This window comes from Stenella coeruleoalba, assembly GCF_951394435.1.
Source record: "Stenella coeruleoalba genome assembly, chromosome: 4".
Lineage (NCBI taxonomy): Eukaryota > Metazoa > Chordata > Mammalia > Artiodactyla > Delphinidae > Stenella > Stenella coeruleoalba.
This window is the reverse complement of record NC_137149.1, coordinates 2,035,771-2,057,843: the sequence shown is the minus strand read 5'-3', so window position 1 is coordinate 2,057,843 and position 22,073 is coordinate 2,035,771. Positions and strand designations below refer to the sequence as shown.

The 22,073-nt window shown below is 42.3% G+C and overlaps 1 protein-coding gene across 4 annotated transcripts in view; it reads right to left on the bottom strand.

The window, feature by feature from the left end:
* Positions 1-22,073, bottom strand: part of HTT (huntingtin) — a 198,393-nt gene that overhangs the window by 170,007 nt on the left and 6,313 nt on the right. For 3 of the 4 annotated variants that reach the window (XM_079919304.1, XM_079919306.1, XM_079919307.1), the window contains exon 2: positions 2,739-2,829. The gene's annotated coding sequence lies outside the window, so the exon portion shown is untranslated. Of the gene's footprint in view, positions 1-2,738; positions 2,833-22,073 lie in introns of all 4 variants that reach the window. The other variant, XM_079919305.1, reaches the window with a different exon arrangement.

The following is a 22,073-nucleotide window of genomic DNA, read 5'->3' as shown; positions in this document are numbered from 1 at the left end:
TATGATTAATGACAAAACACTGTGGGATGGGCTGGACAGTGCTTTGCATGTGCATAAAAGCATGGACGTTTATCTGGATAATAAGGAAATCTCCTAAAATGAATGGCAGGGACTTCCCTGGTGGCGCCGTGGTTAAGAATCCGCCTGCCAATGCAGGGGACACGGGTTCGAGCCCTGGTCCAGGAAGATCCTACATGCTGAGGAGCAGCTAAGCCCGTGCGCCACAACTACTGAGCATGCACTCTAGAGCCCGCGAGCCACAACTCCTGAGCCCACGTGCCACAACTACTGAAGCCCGCATGCCTAGAGCCCATGCTCTGCAACAAGAGAAACTACTGCAATGAGAAGCCCGCAAACCACAATGAAGAGCAGCCCCCGCTCGCCACAACTAGAGAAAGCCCGCACACAGCAACAAAGACCCAACGCAGCCAAAAATAAATAAATTTTTTAAAATAAATAAATTAAATTAAAATTTAAAAAGACTGATCAGATTTTCAAAAAGCCTTGGTGCCAGACTAAGGAGTTACTCTCTCTCCTAGAAGGAACAGATAAAAATAATAACTACACGTAATATTTTTCACCTATTACTGCGTGCCACTATGATTTAAGTCCTTTCTGTGTATTATTTCATTTGAACTTCACAATAATACAAGTTGGGCATTGTGAGGACGGCAGAGACCTTATGGGACCTGCTCACTTCTGAGGGCCGTCTGGATCTGGGGCCGTGGAGGAGACGGGGGCAGTGGGGCTGGGACAGGGGGACGGGGCAGGGGACCAGCCAGCGGACGAGCAGCTGCTGCCAGAGGGAGGTGGTGAGTGTCGGACGGAGAGGCCAGCTTCCGGTGACAAGTGCATCTCAGAAGGCGACTCACCCCAACTCTGAGCCCCCTCGTGGTGAGGAGACGGCAGCAGGAGGGGGTCTACATCCTCAAAATGGTCATTTTGGTTATGTGTATTTTACCACAATTTGAAAAACATTTGTACGTGAATCACTGTAGTCACTTTACTCACAACAGACCAAAAACGAAAACAACTCAATGTCTATGAAATGATGAATGGATAAATAAATTGTGATATGTCTATACAATGGAATATTATTTGCCAACAAAAAGGAATTAAGTTCTGATTCATGCTACAGCATGCGTGAACTTTGAAAAGATTACGTTAAGTGAAAAGAAGCCAGTCACAAGGGATCACATAGTATATGTTTCCCATTTATATGAAATGTCCAGAATAGGCAAGTCCACAGAGACAGAAGTAAATTAGTGGTTGCCTGTAGCTAGAGGTGGGGGAGGGAACGGGGAGTGGCTACCAACGGGTATGGGGTTTCTTTTGGGTGATGAGAATGCTGTAAATTGAAAAACTGATTGTGATAATGGTCACACAACTCTGAGAATGTATTAAAAACTATTGAATTGTACACTTTAAATAGGTGAATTGTATGGCATGTTAATTATATCTCAATAAAACTGCTATTTTTAAAACATAATGAGGAAAAAAATGTAATGACATTAAAATGGCTGGATAGGTCTTTGGGGAAAAAATACTCCCACTTTATACTATCTGAAATTAATTTTGATAGATAAAATATTTAAACTTTCTTAAAAAGGAACTATAACAGTACTAAAGAAAAGATAGATTTTTAAAAAAATTATCTTAGGGAGTAAAGGTGTCCTCCCTAAGTACAACATAAAGCTCAGAGACTAAGAAGAAAAACACTGATATAGTTGTCTATATAAAAAATTAAAACTGCCATATTGAAAAATACTGCAAGCCAAGAGGCAAAAAGCATAAATACAAAATGTATTCACAATGAATATAAAAGGACAACACCTTTCATACATAAAGAACTTTCAAAAATGAATTAGAAAAAAGCAAATTGAAAAAACCCAATGAAAATGCTCAACCCCATCCACAGTTACGACGAGAGACCATTCTGCAAATTACAGTTTAGTGAAGGTTAAAAACATTGATAACGACCAGCGTTAGCCAGGCCATAGGCAAGGGTAAAGCGGTACAACCTTTTTGAAGGGTAATTTGGGAACATCAAAATTTTGAATGCACATACCCTTTGAACTGGAAATCATGCCTCTAAACAACTACAGTTACAATTGCCCTTAGACATGACTCTACTCGTGACTTCTTGTGCTCGTGTCAGGACCTGTAGCTGACTCTCTCCTTCTTTACATTGCAGAGTATCCCATGACCCCGCCATACCTTATTTTTTATCTGACTATTCCTTTCCTGAAGTTCTCACCAGTAATTCCTGTCCATACGCACAGAGAACTGTCTGGAAGGAGACCGAGAAACGGTTACCAGTGTTCACTTCTAGAGAGGATGATTGCTGCATTTCTCTTCTGTTCTACCTAGAACAATCGGTATATATCACTCTTTTTTTTGGCCGTGCTCCACAGTATGTGGGATCTTAGTTCCCCGACCAGGAATCGAACCTGCAGCCCCTGCATTGGAAGCGCGGAGTCTTAACCACTGGACCACCGGGGAAGTCCCAGTTCTTAAAAAAGGTTTTTAATGAAAAAGTCAATAGCCATACTTTATAACTGCACATTAGAAAATCTACAGGGTTTTTTCCTGGGAAGAATCGTGACGATATATGGAGAATCTATTAAATAGCATTTGAAGCAAATAAGGGACTAAGGAAAGACCAACATCTAACAAACGAAACAGCACAACGCCAGCCATGCCCTCCGGACTCGAGCAGGTGCGGCTTCCTTACTCACCAATCGAACGTCGAAGCTTGCTGCACTGGGTGCCGGGGGGCAGCTTCAGCATCTCCCTCCAATTTTTACTACGACCGATTTTTGCCATATCCTCCTAAATTTGAAAAAAGCAAGGCATTTTTGTAACAATCAGAAACATCCATTTTTTAAAAAATTATTTATTCATTTTTGGCTGCCTTGGGTCTTCGTTGCTGCGCACGGGCTTTCTCTAGTTGTGGCGAGCGGGGGCTACTCTTTGCTGCGGTGCACAGGCTTCTTATTGCGGTGACTTCTCTTGTTGTGGGGCACGGGCTCTAGGCGGGTGGGCTACGGCACGTGAGCTCAGTAGTTGTGGCTCACGGGCTCTAGAGCTCAGGCTCAATAGCTGTGGCACACGGGCTCAGTTGCTCCGCGGCATGTGGGATCTTCTGGACCAGGACACGAACCCGTGTCCCCTGCATTGGCAGGCGGATTCCTAACCACTGCGCCACCAAGAAAGTCCCAGAAACCTCCATTTCTGACAACTTCTTCCATTCATGTATTCTGTTGGAGTAGCTTGGGTACCTACGATGAGGGATCTGGAAGGCACCCTGATGAAGTGTGAAAATCCCACCGAGGCAATCAGTCACTGGCTCTGTCCTTTAGAAATCAGGTGACCTGGACCTTCGTAAGCAGCTCTGCTAAGCCTATATCCAAGTTTGTAAACCGGACCTAATATCATAAAGGGCTGCTTATAAATATTCGTTCAACAATTATTTATGAAGCACCCACTATATACCAAACACCTTCCAAGTGCAGGAAATACAGTGGGAAAAAAAGACCATTCTAGTGAGGGAGAGAGATTAAAAATCACTTAATGACAAGTGATAAGAAAAAAATTAGCCAATCATATCGTGATAAACGGTGTGAAACAAAATCAAGCAAGGCACAGGCGCAGGCTGCTCTCTGGGCTGAGGCAGGACCAGGAGAGACCCCTCTGGAGGGCCACGCTTAGGCAGAGACCTGGGATGTGAGTCTCGGGAAGGTCTGGGAGAAGAAGACTGTCCCTAGCGAGACAAGAATGGTGGGAAAAGCAATTACATGATATTTTAGAAAGAGGTTTTTAAACAACTGACCTTTAAAAAAAGTTTAACTCCGAGAAATTAGAACCTTCGATTTTAAGCATTCTGAGGAACTGAAGTTTTACTGAATTTTATCCAAGAGAAAACATACAGTTTTCTTGTTTTGGTTTGGTTTGGTTTGGTTTTGTGATTATTTTTTTAATTAATTTTTATTGGAGTATAGTTGCTTTACAATGTTGTGTTAGTTTCTACTGCACAGAAAAGTGAATCAGCTATTTGTATACAGGTACCCCCTCTTTTTTGGATTTCCTTCCTGAACCCTACTCAGAGCACAGAGTAGAGTTCCTTGTGCTATACAGTAGGTTCTCACTGGTTATCTAAAAACATCACAGTTTGGGCCGGTGACTAAAGCCTCCAGGACTATTGGGAGGAACAGGGAAATCAGGAGGAAGGTCCTGTTTCTCGGGGAAGTGACGCGCTCCCAGTTTGGAGAGGAAGACACCAGAAGACGGGGGGCTGTTTTAGGCTCAGGAGGGAAGGCCTGGCTGCAGACAGAGATTTGACAGTGGCTGCCTAGTGGGTGCAGGTGGGAGACACGGGGCCTTCCTCCTCAGCCTTCCTTTCTGCTCCACTACTCCCCCCATTTCAACTGAGATCGTGAGCCCTGGACTTGCACCCACTCTCCGGACGTCCCAGAGCACCTCAAGGTCAGCTTCAAATTAGACTCATCATCCCCTGCAATCCAGTCCTCTTTCCACACTGAGATTCCTGCCAACAGCTACCGTCTACCAGGCCAAGGAAGCAGGAAACTGGGGCACCATCTAACTCTGTCTGCTAAGCACCGCAGTCAGTCACTCAGGAGGGGTGCGCTGCTGCGGTCCTGCGTGCAGGGCCCTGTCAGGCACCAGGCACACCGTGCAGAATCACGGAGGCCAGCCCGGCCTTCAGAGGCGCTCCTGCCCGCCCCCCAACCCCCACCCCCACCGCCCTCTCTACTGTCCTTTCACGCCAGGGCCACCACTCTCCTCCACCTCCCTTCTAACTGGCCTTCCGACCTCTTCCTCCCTTCCAGACCCTCCCCACTGCTTCTCAGGGTCACCTTCCTAACATGCATATACAAGCTCACTTCTCCACCGCCTACAGACCCTGAAGGTGTCGCGGAGTCTGAGGATGAAGTGAGAACAGAGCGCAGCCCTGCCTGACACCATCCCCAGGCACACCGTGCTCAGGCCACGCCACTTACAAAACCTCCACTCGGCTCAAGCAGGACCCCCTCCAGGAAGCCCACCCTGAGGGCTGAAAGGAGGAGGAGAGTTAGGACAGGTCCACAATACCCTCACCTCTCTAGGACCTTCCCACCTATGGACTCGTTCAATCGCCCCCTCGGATGTAGGTACTGCTACTAGTTAGTCCCTTTTCTCACATAAGGGACCCAAGCTAAGAGTAAATAACTTGCCACTGTCACACAGCTGGCGAGAGAAGAACCGAGACACACTCGGGCCTGCCTGACTCCAGGAATCCCGCTTAAACAGTCCTGTCTATTAAGAAGCAGTAAAGCTGCAACCAAAGCGGTTTTGGTTTTGTTCTTTTCTCTTGAAGCGCAAAAGCATCGAAACTAAAGATTTGCCATGAACACGTTTAGAAGTTAAGGTATGTTGGGACTTCCCTGGTGGTCCAGTGGTAAAGAATCTGCCTTCCAATGCAGGCGACGCGGGTTCGATCCCTGGTCAGGGAACTAAGATTCCACATACAGTGGGGCAACTAAGCCCACACGCCACAACTACTGAGCTCGCGCGCGCCTCAACTAGAGAGAGAAAACCCACGCGCCAACTCAACTAGAGAGAAGCCCGTGCGCTGCAACGGAAGATCCCGCGTGCCGCAACTAAGACCCAGTGCAGCCAAATAAATAAATAAATATTAAAAAACGAAAAAGAAATTAAGGTATGTGTGAAATGAAAATAAGAGTAAACCAAAACTCCCAAGATGTCAGAAATGGTTATGGTGATGGCCATAATAATGAGCAGCCCTTATTAGCATTTACTAAAAGCCAGATACTTTTCTAGAAGTTTCACAAGTCTACTCTCACTAAATCTTCCCATTAGCCCTACAAGGCGAGTACTGTTGCTGAGCGCTTGTTATAATCCTCATTTTACAGGTGTGGAAACGAGGGCACAGATGTGTGGAATAATCGGCCCAAAGCTTTACAGCCAGTAAGCAGGGACGCTGGGATTTGAACCCAAGTAACCGCCCTGGACAGATGGGGACGCCACCTTTGTCACAGCAGCTGTTTTTCCATCAAGAACCAGGACTGCCAAGATAAATGCGCAATGTGAGGAAGAGCCGGCCCCAGTGGGTCCTGGATATTGAGGGGCTTGTGACGTGGTTTTATACCTTGAATGCCATGATTATTTTTATAACATATTTTGTGACGTTACACACCATCCAACTACAATCATGAATTTAGTGTGTATTATTCCAATCCATTTGTAGATATCTGCGTGTGTGTGTGTGTGTAGCCATGAACAATATCGTATTGTTTTAAAACAAGATTCTTAAACTGGGATCCACAGCAGATATCGGGGTGTCCCTGAATTCAAACTGGAAAAAGAAATCATCTTTATTTTCACAAACTTCCAAGCAAAATTCATCACTTCCTTTGGCTAGAAATATAGACAAAAGTACAATCATATTAGCAGTGCCTGCGACTTTATCACCAGAATTCAGATTTTCATGTCACATCATCGTTATTAGAGGTAACTCAAGATATCTCGTATCTCAAACGACTTTGAAATTACAGTATAGGTGCCAGGCCAGCAGCCAGACTGTCTACAAGCACTCATGCGACACGGCCAACCGACTCGTAGGCAGCTCTGTGCCGGGCAGTTAATCGTTCAGACTGCGAGTGGCCAGGTCCCAAGTTCTCACATGGGTGGTCTAGCTATGTACTTTACTCTCTACAATTCCCTACAACTGTATTGATCAACACACGGAAGGAGGTTAAGGCCATCCGTCAGTTTACAATCCCCATTTGAGCTGATCAACAAGAGCCCTCACGCTGACAGATCTTTAAGAGACGACACCTTAACTTGCCTATGTTTTACATGTATTGCCTTGTCACTTAATGCTCGAATAAGAGAGCACATATTGTAACATGAATCCATTAAAAATTTTATAATTATTTTAATATAACTGGCTTCCTTTACAACTGTAAGTAATTAATTTTATTTAGATTAAGAAGCCCTATTCTAGAGGTTGTTAGATTAACAGGAATGGTGTGTTACTGCATACATCACTCTACAATTTAGTATTTTTTCAAGCAACTCGGTCCATTTTGACACAACTGGCTTACTCCATCCCAGTCTGTTCCTCCTCGACCCCCAGCCTCAGGCCTTTATTCCTGGTCACCCCACCTAAACCGTCATGCCCCACCTCATGTCCAACCCTTAGCATCTCCCTTCTCTGCTTCACTATTTCTTCTTAGCCCTTAACACTATCTACTCCACAATCTATTTTACGTACCTTGCTGAGGACCTGTCTCCCCACTAGATTATAAACTCCTTGAAGAGAGGCGTTTTACCTGTGTTATTCGTAACTGTATCCCCGACATCTAGATGAGTATCTGGCATAAAATAACCACTCAGTAAACATTTGTTGAATGAGTAAATGAATTCGTTTTCATGACTGTACAGCAATTTACTGTATGAACATCCACCCAATGTGAGAAAACAGCCACAAACCATATATCTGGTAAGGGATTATTATCCAGAATATATAGAGAACTAAAATTCTACAACAACAACAAAAGGCAACCAACTCAAAAATGTGCAAAGGAGTTGAACAGACATTTATTCAAAGAAGATATACAAATGGCCAATAGGCACATGAGGAGATGCTTAACGTCCATAATCATTACAGAAACGCGTATCAAACGTTGTACGACCTCATACCCATGGAGAGGCTAAATCAAAAGAAACAGAAAATAGCAAGTGTTGATGAGTGTGTGCAGAAAGCTGAACCCTTATGCACTGTTGGCGGGAGTGGAAAACAGCACGGAGGTTCCTCAAAAAAATTAAAAATAGAACTACCATAAGATCCAGCAACTCCGCTTCTGGGTACATACCCCAAAGAACTGAAAGCGGGACCTCGAAGAGATATTTGTACACTCACGTCCACTGCAGCACATTCATGATAGCTAAGATGTGGAAGCAACCCAAATGTCCATCAGCAGACAAATGGATAAGCAAAAGAAGAACATACTTAGAATTATTCATCCTTAAAAAGGAAGGAAATTCTGACACATGCTACAATGTGGATGAACCTTAAGGGCATTATACTAAGTAAAATAAGCCAGTCAGAAAAAGACAAATATTGTACAATTCCACTCATAGGAGGTATTTAGAATAGTCAGCATCATAAGAGATGGAAACCAGAATGGTGGCTTCCAGGGGCTGGAAGGAGGGGAGCATGGGGAGTTATTACTAATAACGGGGACAGTTTCAGTTGTATAAGATGAAAAGGGTTCTGTGGACGGATGGTGGTGATGGTCGCACAACAATGTGAATGCACTTAATACCACTGAACTGTACACTTGAAATGGTTAAGATGATACATTTTGTGTGTATTTTACCACAATAAAAATTTTTTTGAAAAAAAAAAAAGAGAGATCTAGTCAAACAACATAAAGTCATTTGCGGTTTAAGTACTGAAAAGGTATCACCCAGCTCTCCACTTCATACGCCACCAGAAGTGAAGATGATGTGCAGATGCAGCAGCCTTGGTGAGGGAGGTGTTGGCTGTGACGACTAATGCCGTAGAAAACTCTCCAAGCACAGGGCAGAACGTAACCAGAACTGCGGAAACGGCAGACCAGGCCCCAGCTTCTTCCTGGACGCCGCTCCGGGGTTCTCTCTCTTCCCTTCCTGCATCCAGTGTCAGTGTTTACCTTAGCACACTCACTGCAAAGATGCAGGAAAAAATGCCTCTCAGTCCTTCCTCATCCCGTGAGAAAATCCCAGGGGGGATGAGAGAAGATACATCAGATTTCCCTCTAAGTACCTTACCTGGCCAAGTGAGGGGAAAAGAACACCTCGCCTCCGGCCCATTCGTTATCACAGTACTTCCTGAGAAAGGCGATTCTGATGCAAAAGAATCGCTGTACAATCTCAGAAGAAAGGGTGGGCTTCTTACTTGCACCCACTACACCGTTTGTGCCCTGGCACTTCTGTCCCAGGGGAAATGGAGCTGACAGACCCTCTGCTCCTTTTGCTTGTCTACCTTTATTTGCTTGTCCATACGGGGCTTCCCTTGTTTGAGCGCTTTCACCATCTTCTGGCTCTGAAACAGCCCCTTCCCCTCATACCGCCCAACAGTAATCCTTTTCCTTAGTGTTTCTCTAAAACGCCTGCAAAGAGGAAGGAAGAGACCAGCAAAGTCACAGCCCCGGTGCTCCTGATGCATAAAAGCCAGTGAAGTGGACAGGCTCCTCCCAGGGAGGGTCACAGGCCAGAGGTGCAGGTGCTGCAGAGCAGTGGCCAGGACTCAAGGCTCTGCTTGGCCTCTGACTTCTGGGCCAGAGCACAGGGTGACAGTAGGTCATTTCCAGCTCCACATACTGACGAGGAGGCAGCCTATACCTGCCAGGCCGGGTCCTCCCTTTGCATCTGAGAAACCTTGATCACAGGATATCCGCTGACTAGTAGCAGCAGGGCTGTGACAGAAACGGAGCTGGCACAGAAGGTAAGCATCTTATTTGTCATTTTCTTAGGAAAGGCCCCTAATTCAGACTTTCACTGAGTCATACTGGCTTGATAATTCACGTGAACTCAAGTTAGTGAAATTCTGATGTACTTGATTTAATGCTGATGTACGTAAAGTCTTTGGAGAAAACATAAAGTTGTGTTTCAGTAAAAAGCTATACGTTGTATTCACCTGGCACCTCCGGCTAGGTTATCCAATTCTAGGCTTCCTTGTCTCTGAGCTGTCGTGCAGCTGTCTGTAAATCACAGGTGATGACGGGCAGACATTCGAGCCATCTTATCTGGTAGTTTCCATGGTCTTCTATAGAAAAATCATTTTGCCTCCATTTGCAATTCAATTCCTTTACTCCATAGAAACTTTAGCCTTTTTTTTTTAATATAAACTTGGTTTTTATTGATTTTTTTTTTTTTCCCAGCCACGTGCAGCATGCGGGATCTTAGTTCCTCGACCAGGGATCAAACCTGTGCCCCCTGCAGTGGAAGTGCAGAGTCTTAACAACTGGACCTCCAGGAAAGTCCCAAATTTTAGCCTTCTGACTTTTTCCTTTGAACGGATCATAATATCTGCTTGGTTCACTCACATATGAGGAAAATAAAACGCATGTTCATTTTATTTTTTTAAATTTTTTAATTTTTACTTTCCTTATTTTTTTATACAGCAGGTCCTTATTAGTCATCCATTTTATACCCATCAGTGTATACATGTTAATCCCAATCGCCCAATTCATCACACCACCACCCTCATCCCCCACTGCTTTCCCCCCTTGGTGTCCATACATTTGTTCTCTACATCTGTGTCTCAATTTCTGCCCTGCAAACCGGTTCATCTGTACCATTTTTCTAGGTTCCACATGTACGCGTTAATATACGATATTTGTTTTTCTCTTTCTGACTTACTTCACTCTGTATGACAGTCTCTAGGTCCATCCACGTCTCTACAAATGACCCAATTTCATTCCTTTTTATGGCTGAGTAATATTTCATTGTATATATGTACCACATCTTCTTTATCCGTTCGTCTGTCGACGGGCATTTAGGTTGCTTCCATGACCTGGCTATTGTAAATAGCACTGCAGTGAACATAGGGGTGCGTGTGTCTTTTTGAATTATGGTATATACCATAATTCTCTGGGTATATGCCCAGTAGTGGGATTGCTGGGTCATATGGTAGTTCTATTTGTAGTTTTTTAAGGAACCTCCATACTGTTCTCCATAGTGGCTGTACCAGTTTACATTCCCACCAACAGTGCAGGAGGGTTCCCTTTTCTCCACACCCTCTTCAGCATTTGTTGTTTGCACATTTTCTGATGATGCCCATTCTGACTGGTGTGAGGCGATACCTCATGGTAGTTTTGATTTGCATTTTTCTAATAATTAGTGATGTTGAGCAGCTTTTCATGTGCTTCTTGGCCATCTGTATGTCTTCTTTGGAGAAATGTCTATTTAGATCTTCTGCCCGTTTTTGGATTGGGTTGTTTGTTTTTTTAATATTGAGCTGCATGAGCTGTTTATATATTTTGGAGATTAATCCTTAGTCCGTTGATTTGTTTGCAAATATTTTCTCCCATTCTGAGGGTTGTCTTTTCATCTTGTTTATGGTTTCCTTTGCTGTGCAAAAGCTTTGAAGTTTCATTACGTCCCATTTGTTTATTTTTGTTTTTATTTCCATTACTCTAGGAGGTGGGTCAAAAAAGATCTTGCTGTGATTTATGTCAAAGAGTGTTCTTCCTATGTCTTCCTCTAAGAGTTTTAGTGTCCGGTCTTACATTTAGGTCTCTAATCCTTTTTGTGTATGGTGTTAGGGAGTGTTCTAATTTCATTCTTTTACACGTAGCTGTCCAGTTTTCCCAGCACCACCTACTGAAGAGACGGTCTTTTCTCCATTGTATATCCTTGCCTCCTTTGTCAAGGATTAGTTGACCATAGGTGCATGGGTTTACATCTGGGCTTTCTATCCTGTTCCATTGAGCTATATTTCTGTTTTTGTGCCAATACCATATTGTCTTGATTACTGTAGCTTTGTAGCATAGTCTGAAGTCAGGGAGTCTGATTCCTCCAGCTCCGTTTTCTTCCCTCAAGATTGCTTTGGCTATTAGGGGTCTTTTGTGTCTCCATACAAATTTTAAGATTTTTTGTTCTAGTTCTGTAAAAAATGCCATTGGTAATTTGATAGGGATTGCATTGAATCTGTAGATTGCTTTGGGTAGTATAGTCATTTTCACAATATTGATTCTTCCAATCCAAGAACATGGTATATCTCTCCATCTGTTGGTATCATCTTTAATTTCTTTCATCAGTGTCTTATAGTTTTCTGCATACAGGTCTTTTGTCTCCCTAGGTAGGTTTATTCCTAGGTATTTTATTCTTTTTGTTGCAATGGTAAATGGGAGTGTTTAAGGAAACACTTTCTCTTTCAGATTTTTCATCATTAGTGTATAGGAATGCAAGAGATTTCTGTGCATTAATTTTGTATCCTGCAACTTTACCACATTCATTGATTAGCTCTAGTAGTTTTCTGGTGGCATCTTTAGGATTCTCTGTGTAGAGTATCATGTCATCTGCAAACAGTGACAGATTTTCTTCTTTTCCCATTTGTATTCCTTTCATTTCTTTTTCTCCTCTGATTGCCGTGGCTAGGACTTCCAAAACTATGTTGAATAATAGTGGTGAGAGTGGACATCCTTGTCTTGTTCCTGAGCTTAGAGGAAATGCTTTCAGTGTTTCACCATTGAGAGTGATGTTTGCTGTGGGTTTCTGACATATGGCCTTTATTATGTTGAGGTAAGTTCCCTCTATGCCCACTTTCTAGAGAGTTTTTATCATAAATGGGTGTTGAAATTTGTCAAAAGCATTTCCTGCCTCTATTGAGATGATCATATGGTTTTTATTCTTCAATTTGTTAATATGGTGTATCATATTGATTGGTTTGCATATATTGAAGAATCCTTTCATCCCTGGAATAAATCCCGCTTGATCATGGTGTATGATCCTTTTAATGTGTTGTTGGATTCTGTTTGCTAGTATTTTGTTGAGGATTTTTGCATCTATATTCATCAGTGATATTGGTCTGTAATTTTCTTTTTTTGTAGTATCTTTGTCTGGTTTTGGTATCAGCATGATGGTGGTCTCATAGAATGAGTTTGGGAGTGTTCCTTCCTCTGCAATTTTTTGGAAGAGTTTGAGAGGACGGGTATTAGCTCTTCTCTAAATGTTTGATATAATTCACCTGTGAAGCCATCTGGTCCTGGACTTTTGTTTGTTGGAAGATTTTTCATCACAGTTTCAATTTCATTACTTGTGACTGGTCTGTTCATATTTTCTATTTCTTCCTGGTTCAGTCTTGGAAGGTTATACATTTCTAAAAATTTGTTCATTTCTTCCAGGTTGTCCATTGTATTGGCATAGAGTTGTTTGTAGGAGTCTCTTAGGATGCTTTGTATTTCTGCGGTGTCTGTTGTAACTTCTCCTTTTTCATTTCTAATTTTATTGATTTGAGTCCTCTCCCTCTTTTTCTTGAAGAGTCTGGCTAATGGTTTATCAATTTTGTTTATCTTCTCAAAGAACCAGCTTTTAGTTTTGTTGAACTTTGCTATTGTTTTCTTTGTTTCTATTTCATTTATTTCTGCTCTGATCTTTATGATTTGTTTGTTCTTCTTTCTCTAATTGCTTCAGGTGTAAGGTTAGGTTGTTTATTTGAGATTTTTCTTGTTTCTTGAGGTAGGCTTGTATTGCTATAAACTTCCCTCTTAGAACTGCTTTTGCTGCATCCCATAGGTTTTGGATCATCGTGTTTTCATTGTCATTTGTCTCTAGGTATTTTTTGATTTCTTCAGTGATCTCTTGGCTATTTAGTAACGTACTGTTTAGCCTTCATGTGTTTGTGCTTTTTACATTTTTTCCCTGTAATTGATTTCTAATCTCATGGCGTTGTGGTCAGAAAAGACGCTTGATATGATTTCAATTTCCTTAAATTTACTGTGACCCAGGATGTGATCTATCCTGGAGAACGTTCCGTGCGCACTTGAGAAGAAAGTGTAATCTGCTGTTTTGGGATGGAATGTCCTATAAATATGAATTAAATCTATCTGGTCTATTATGTCATTTAAAGCTTGTGTTTCCTTATCAATTTTCTGTTTGGATGATCTGTCCATGGGTGTAAGTGAGGTGTTAAAGTCCCCACTATTATTGTGTTACTGTCGATTTCCTCTTTTATAGCTGTTAGCAGATGCCTTATGTATTGAGGTGCTCCTATGTTGGGTGAATATATATTTATATTTATAATTGTTATATCTTCTTCTTGGATTGATCCCTTGATCATTATGTAGTGTCCTTCCTTGTCTCTTGTAACATTCTTTACTTTAAAGTCTATTTTATCTGATATGAGTATTGCTACTCCGGCTTTCTCTTGATTTCCATTTGCCTGGAATATCTTTTTCCATCCCCTCACTTTCAGTCTGAATGTGTCCCTAGGTCTGAAATGGGTCTCTTGTATACAGCATATATATGGGTCTTGTTTTTATATCCATTCAGCAAGCCTGTGTCTTTTGGTTGGAGCATTTAATCCATTCACGTTTAAGGTAATTATTGATATGTATGTTCCTATTACCATTTTCTTAATTGTTTTGGGTTTATTTTTGTAGGTCCTTTTCTTCTCTTGTGTTTCCCACTTAGAGAAGTTCCTTTAGCATTTGTTGTAGAGCTGGTTTGGTGGTGCTGAATTCTCTTAGCTTTTGCTTGTCTGTAAAGCTTTTGATTTCTCCATCAAAACTGAATGAGATCCTTGCCGGGTAGAGTAATCTTGGTTGTAGGTTCTTCCCCTTCCTCACTTTAAGTATATCATGCCCCTCCCTTCTTGCTGTGGAGTTTCTGCTGAGAAATCGGCTGTTAACCTTATGGGAGTTCCCTTGTATGTTATTTGTCGTTTTTCCCTTGCTGCTTTCAATACTTTTTCTTTGTCTTTAATTTTTGCCAATTTGATTACTATGTGTTTCCGTGTTTCTCCTTGGGTTTATCCTGTATGAGACTCGCTGCACTTCCTGGACTTGGGTGGCTATTTCCTTTCCCATGTTAGGGAAGTTTTCGACTACAGTCTCTTCAAATATATTCTCGGGTCGTTCTCTCTCTCTCTTCTCCTTCTGGAACCCCTATAATGCGAATGTTGTTGCGTTTAATGTTGTCCCAGAGGTCTCTTAGGCTGTCTTCATTTCATTCTTTTTTCTTTATTCTGTTCTGCAGCAGTGAATTCCACCATTCAGTCTTCCCGGTCACTTATCCATTCTTCTGCCTTAGTTATTCTGCTATTGATTCCTTCTAGTGTATTTTTCATTTCAGTTATTGTGTTGTTCATCTGTTTGTTTGTTCTTTAATTCTTCTAGGTCTTTGTTAAACATTTCTTGCATCTTCTCGATCTTGCCTCCATTGTTTTTCCGAGGTCCTGGATCATCTTCACTGTCATTATTCTGAATTCTTTTTCTGGAAGGTTGCCTATCTCCACTTCATTTAGTTGTTTTCCTGGGGTTTTATCTTGTTCCTTCATGTGGTACATAGCCCTCTGCCTTTTCATCTTGTCTTTCTGTGAGTGTGATTTTTGTTCCACAGGCTGCAGGATTGTAGTTCTTCTTGCTTCTGCTGTGTGCCCTCTGGTGGATGAGGCTATCTAAGAGGCTTGTGCAAATTTCCTGATGGGAGGGACTGGTGGTGGGTAGAGCTGGGCATTGCTGTGGTGGGCAGAGCTCAGTAAAAGTTTAATCCGCTTGTCTGCTGATGGGTGGGGTTGGGTTCCCTCCCTGTTGGTTGTTTGGCCTGAGGTGATGCAACACTGGAGCCTACTGGGGCTCTTTGGTGGGGCTAAAATGGTGGACTCTGGGAGGGCTCACGCCAAGGAGTACTTCCCAGAACTTCTGCTGCCAGTGTCCTTGTCCTCACAGTGAGACACAGCCATCCCCCGCCTCTGCAGGAGACCCTCCAACACTAGCAGGTAGGTCTGGTTCAGTCTCCTATGGGGTCACTGCTCCTTCCCCTGGGTCCCAATGTGCACACTACTTTGTGTGTGCCCTCCAAGAGTGGAGTCTCTGTTTCCCCCTTGCCACCAGGGAAGCCCAAGACTCCTCAGCATCTTAAGTCCTGATGACTACAGCCAAATAATCAATGCTTTATGCCAGAGAAAAGCCAAATATGTGTATTTTCCCTTGTCAGAAATTAGCAGAGGGACTTCCCTGGTGGCACAGTGGTTAAGAATCTGCCTGCCAATGCAGGAGACATGGGTTCGAGCCCTGGTCCGGGAAGATCCCACATGCCGTGGAACAACTAAGCCTGTGCACCACAACTCCTGAGCCTGTGTGCTGCAACTACTGAAGCCCGTGCACCTAGAACCCGTGCTCTACAACAAGAGAAGCCACCTCAACGAGAAGCCCGTGCACCACAACGAAGAGTAGCCCCCGCTCACAGCAGCTAGAGAAAGCCCACACGCAGCAACGGAGACCCAACGCAGCCAAAAAGAAATAAATAAAATACATTAAAATAAAAAGGATTAGTGGAAATGGCACACTAATGTGAATATAGGCTGTATTGGTTTTAGGGTAATTATAAGATACCTAACATGAAACCATTTTAAAAAATCAATTGCGGTATGAGTAATAGAACATTAATTAAAATGGAGGCTATCACCATATGATTTTCAGATTAACTTCCTGGTATTAATGTCCCAGGTTGATCTTTCTGCTTTGCAGTTTAAGTTAAATATTTATGAGGCACTAGGCTCCAACTCAGAGTGTGAGGGCAAAGTAAACTCATGGGGAGCGGACGCCTTCATTAAGTCCTGTCATGGGCCTGGGTCAGTCTGGCAGGCATATGGAGACTCAGCAATTATTAAATGACTTGTTGGTGTTTGCTTTGCATACAAAGTTCCCCAAGAATATTACACCCTTTCATCATGGCTTCACTTACTTAACCTGAAATTTTATGTCTGACACTTTATATTGGGTTTGCCAAAAAGTTCCTTCAGTTTTTGTGTAAAAATAAAAGACACATTTTTCATTTTCACCAAGAACTTTATTGAACAATGTATTCATCATTTTGTTCCACTACCTTCTGCCAATTTTCAGGCAACTTCGTAAGTCCATCTTTCCAAAACTTTTTATCTTTTTGAGCAAAGAACTGATCCAGGTGCCTTTTACAGTCTTCCAGGTAATTGAAATTTTTTCCATTATGAGAACTTTGTAAAGACCAAAATAAACAGAAATCTGAAGGTACAATGTCTGGTGAATAAGGCGGATGAATCAGAACTTCCCAGCCAAGCTGTAACAGTTTTTGCCTGGTGATGAAAGAAACATGTGGTCGTGCGTTATCCTGATGGAAGATTATGCGTTCTCTGTTGACTAATTCTGGACGCTTTTCATCGAGTGCTGCTTTCAGCTGGTCTAACTGGGAGCAGTACTTGTTGGAATTAAGAGTTTGGTTTTCCAGAAGGACCTCATAATAGAGGACTCCCTTCTAATTCCACCATATACACAACATCAACCTCTTTGGATGAAGACCCGCCTTTGGTGTGGTTGGTGGTGGTTCATTTCCATCGCCCCACAATCTCTTCCATTCCACATTACTGTACGGTGACCACTTTTCATCACCCATCACAATGTTTTAAAAATGAAACGTTTTCATTACGTTTCAGTAAAGAATCGCATGCAGAAATACGGTCAAGAAGGTTTTTTTTCATTTAACTTACATGGAACCCAAACATCAAAGCGATGAACATAACCAAGCTGGTGCAAATGATTTTCAACGCTTGATTTGGATATTTCGAGTATGTCGGCTATCACCCACATGGTATAATGTTGATTGTTCTCAATTAATGTCTCGATTTGATCGCTAACAACTTCAACTGGTCTACCCAACCATGGACCATCGTCCAGCGAGAAATCTCCAGCACGAAACTTCACAGACCACTTTTAACACGTTTGATCAGTCACAGCACCTTCTCCATACACTGCACAAATCTTTTTCTGCCTTTCAGTTGCATTTTTACCTTTCTTGAAATAATAAAGCATAATATGCTGAAAATATTGCTTTTTTTCTTCCATCTTCAATATTAAAATGGTTACACAAAAATTCACCAATTTTGGTAAGTTTTTTTTAATGCACGCTGATATGATAACTGTCACAATACAATCTAACAAAATTGGTTTTTTTGTTTTTTGGGGTTTTTTTTGCAGTACGTGGGCCTCTCACTGTTGTGGCCTCTCCCATTGCGGAGCACAGGCTCCAGACGCGCAGGCTCAGTGGCCATGGCTCACAGGCCCAGCTGCTCCGCAGCGTGTGGGATCTTCCCGGACCAGGGCACGAACCCGTGTTCCCTGCATCGGCAGGCGGACTCTCAACCACTGTGCCACCAGGGAAGCCCACAAAATTGTTTTGAATGAAGTTAAAGACAACTAAGCACTACTAGAGCCATCTAATGGAAAAACACGAATGAACTTTTTGATCAACCCAAATAGCTTTTGATGGTTAATGGCCTGAAACCTTTTATGATTTAAATATTTTAATTTGACTGATTTGTTCCCATCTCTGCTGTTCTGTGTGTCAGTCACTTGTAAGTTTAGGATCTGATATCCTGTAAGTTAGAAATTATTTCTGTTTATGGGTGGATCTGCTTTGGAAATGAAATTTGGGTTGAAGGTTAGAAGATGGCATCACAGCCAGGGAACGGGAATTTTGTGGGGGGGAGATCTGTTATAACCAGAGACCCAGGAGGCTTCCTGGGTCCTGCTTTCTCACTCACACCACATCCCATCTGTCACCAGGTCCTGTTGATTCTGCCTCCAAAATCTTCTTGCATCTGTTCCCTCCCCTCCTCATCCCGTCGTTCCTTTTGTCCATACTCTCAGCAACTCTAAGCTGAACCGGGCAAGAGCCTCAGCCCTGGTTTCCTTGCCTTCAGTCTGGTCCTCTTCATTTCATTTCTCAAACTACAGTCAAAGTGACCTTATCAAGCATGAACCTGATGATGAAGCACCCCTACTTGTCTCTGTCTCGCCTCTCCTCTCCCTGTATTCTCCTTCTGTACCACTTATGCAAACGTCCACAGTCCCCTGAGCGCTGCCAGCATCCTCCACCCTTTGTGCTTTGTAAGCATACTTTTCTTCTGGCCACAGTGCTCTTTCCTCTTCTGTTCATCCAGAAAACTCCTGTTTATCCTCTAAGACGCAGCTCCAGTGTCTCCTCTCATGTGAAGTCTTCTTCCGTGTTCCCTTCACTTGTTGAAGCAGCCCTGGCCATTGTCCTCCTTATCACGTTGTCCTGCATGTCAACTATTCATTGTCAGGTCTACTCCTTCACCAGACTGTGAGCGCCAAAGAACAGGGATAATCTTTACACTTCCCACACTCAGACAAACAGTGGGTGTTAGAGAATTTTTCTAAAAATCTAGGGTACTAGAATTTATTAGATTGCTAATTGTAATTTATATTGACATAAAATAATTTAGCTTAGAAATTAATACTTACTCGTTTGGAGGAAAGACTTTACTTCTTCGGCATTTTTATTGCCTCTAGAAAAATATTTTCTAGTTTGTGAAGGAAACAATTTATTTAATGACCTGTGTTTCTCCTCATCTGATAAGCTCGTCAACATGAACAAATCGGTTTTCTAGAATTGTGCTGTCCAGCATAAGCACTACATGTGGCCGTTGAGCTCTGGATGTGTGGCCAATCTGAATGGAGAAGTGCTGATTCAGATTCTGACTAACTAGTATGACAATGAGAATTTTTGTTTTGTTTTGAATGAGTTAGTTGAATACATTCAGATGTGTTTCATTTGAAACATGGATCCCTATTCTCTGGATAACAGAATATGATTTGATGGGGTTTTTTTGTTTGTTTTTTAAAATATTTATTTATTTATTTATTTTATTTATTTAGGCCGCACAGGGTCTTAGTTGCAGCATGCGTGATCTTTAGTTGCGGCATGCAGACTCTTTAGTTGCAGCAGTCAGGCTTCTTAGTTGCGGCATGCAACTCTTAGCTGTGGCATGCATGCAGGATCTAGTTCCCCAACCAGGGATCGAACCTGGGCCCCCTGCATTGGGAGCACAGAGTCTTACCCACTGGACCACCAGGGAAGTCCCTGATTTGATGTTTTATGCACAAAAGTAAAAACACTTAAAAATGTCAATTGGGCTAAAAGTGAATGTTCACAATATAATATATACAGTGAGAAATGGAAGGGAAACAGAATTTCCACAAGCTGTGAAACCACATTACTGTACTGGTGAGAAATCTTAAGGGTTACTTCAACCATAAGGTTAAGGTGAATGTTAACATAGCTGACATGGCTGTTGGTCTGAAGAGGTCAAACAGTAAAATGACCTGAACAGCTGCAGGTCTGGAAACTTTAGCACTTTAACACTTTAGCACTCAATCTCTGTTGTTATTCTGTCAAAGGAGAGCATTTAAAAGCCACTCCCCAGCTCGTCAAGTGCAGACAGAACACAGAAGACCCAGGGTGCTGAGATTCAGGGAAGTCCGAGGGCTGCAGGGTCCCTCGCCTGGAAAGAGGACCATTCCCTAGTGACCAGTGGTGGGCAGTGGAAATTGTGCAGAGGGTACTGGAAAGGGGAAAAAGCCCTGACGATGCAGGTGATGATGACACAAGCAGAGGCGGAGGACAAAGCCTGGAACCCAGGAAAAGAGCCAACATGAAACAAGAATGATGACCGTCTCCAGTGAGGGGTCAGTCCAGGCAGAAGAGAAATAGCAACTAGATCTGAACAGGAGCTGGAAATATATGTACGTCTATGATTGCTGCCTAGTCTATAGAACTGTGTTTAATTTAACCAGAAAGTAAACTGTATTAAGTCTTAGTTCATCTAACAGTTATCAGTAAGAACAGTACACTACTCACAAAGTTCTACTAAGTAAGAGACTGACAAATATGTCTAGGCATGGGTGACCTGATGCAGAAGCTTATTAGTTTCTGGTCTCAGTTCTTTTTTTTTCTTTCAGAGATCATTGAAATTTAGTTAATCACATTGCATTTAGTCATAAGATACTTGTTTCCTCCACTTGCCTGTCACCTCATCAAAGGCAAATTTTCTGCCGAGTTCATGGTTCACTCCAGTACCTCCCACAGTTCCTAGCACAAAATAAATGGCCAATAAATTCTTGATGAAGGAATGGAAAAAAAGAAAAAGAGATATGGATTAAGCATTCAACTCAAGAAGGCAGAAGCCAATCAAAATAGAATAATAATGTAAGCAGAAATTAATAAAACAGAAGGCAAGCATACAATAGCATATGAAACCAAAAGCTGGTTCATTGAAAAGACTAATAAAATAGAAACATCTTTTGCAAGTCTAATAAAAATGACAGGCACACACAAATAATACTCCAAATGAAAAAGATCACAATTGTAATTGTAAAATAGTAAGAAAACGTTACAAATAACGTTTATGCCAAATAAATTTGAACACTTAGAGGAAAATATTTTTCTCAGCAACCACACATTACCAAACATAGCTCAAGAAGAAACAGGAATCTTGAATATCACGATAACTATTAAAGAAACTAGACAGATAATAAAAAGAACCGTTCCCATCCCTTCTTCCAGAGACGAAAAGGCACCAAACCTAGGCATTTCACAAGCAAGTTTCACCAATCCTTTAAGGTACAGAGAGTCACTATCTAATGAATTTTTTTTTCCTTTAAAAACAAAACTTTTACCAGATATAATCTGCACAATGATATGCACTAATCTTAAGGCTATTTCTTGATGAACTTTTACAAATGTATGTATGCACACAGTTACCACCTGGATCAATAAATAGAACATCCTCGCTGTTCCCCAAAGCTCCCTCCTGCCTCCTTTGTGTCACACCCCCCTTCCTGGAAGCAATCATGACTCCCATTCAGATGGCCGCGGGTTAATTTCACTTCATGCTCATGAAATCACTGAGGATTGTACTGAATAGTTTCTTCTGATTTTCCCCTCAACATAAGGCTCTTCAGATTTGCCCAGGCTGTTGCATGTGTCAGTAGCCAACGCTTTCCTATTGCAGTGTAGTATTATACTGTTTCATTATGTGTTGATCCATTCTCTTACTGAGAACACTTGGGCTGTTTCCAGTTTGAGACTATTAGGAATAAAGCTGGTACAAACCAGACTTTTTGTAGACGTCTGTATGAATTTCACCTGGGTATATCCTGAAGGGGAATCACTGGGCCATAGCATAGGTGTGTGTGTAACTTTATTAGAAAGTGCTATTTTCCTGTACTGGTCCGACCATTTTACACTCCAACAAGCAACGTGTGTGAGCTCTAGTTGCCGCTACTCGGCATCTTTGCTAACACCTGATATATTGTCAAGGAACGCAAGCAGCCTCTAGAAGCTGGAAGAGGCAAGAAAATGGATGGATTCTCCCCCAGCATTTCCAGAAAGGAACGCAACCCTGCTGACACCTTGACTTTAACCTAGTGAGACCCTTTTCAGACTTCTGACCTGTTAGATAATAAAGTTTTGTGGTAATTTGTTACAGCAGCAACAGGAAA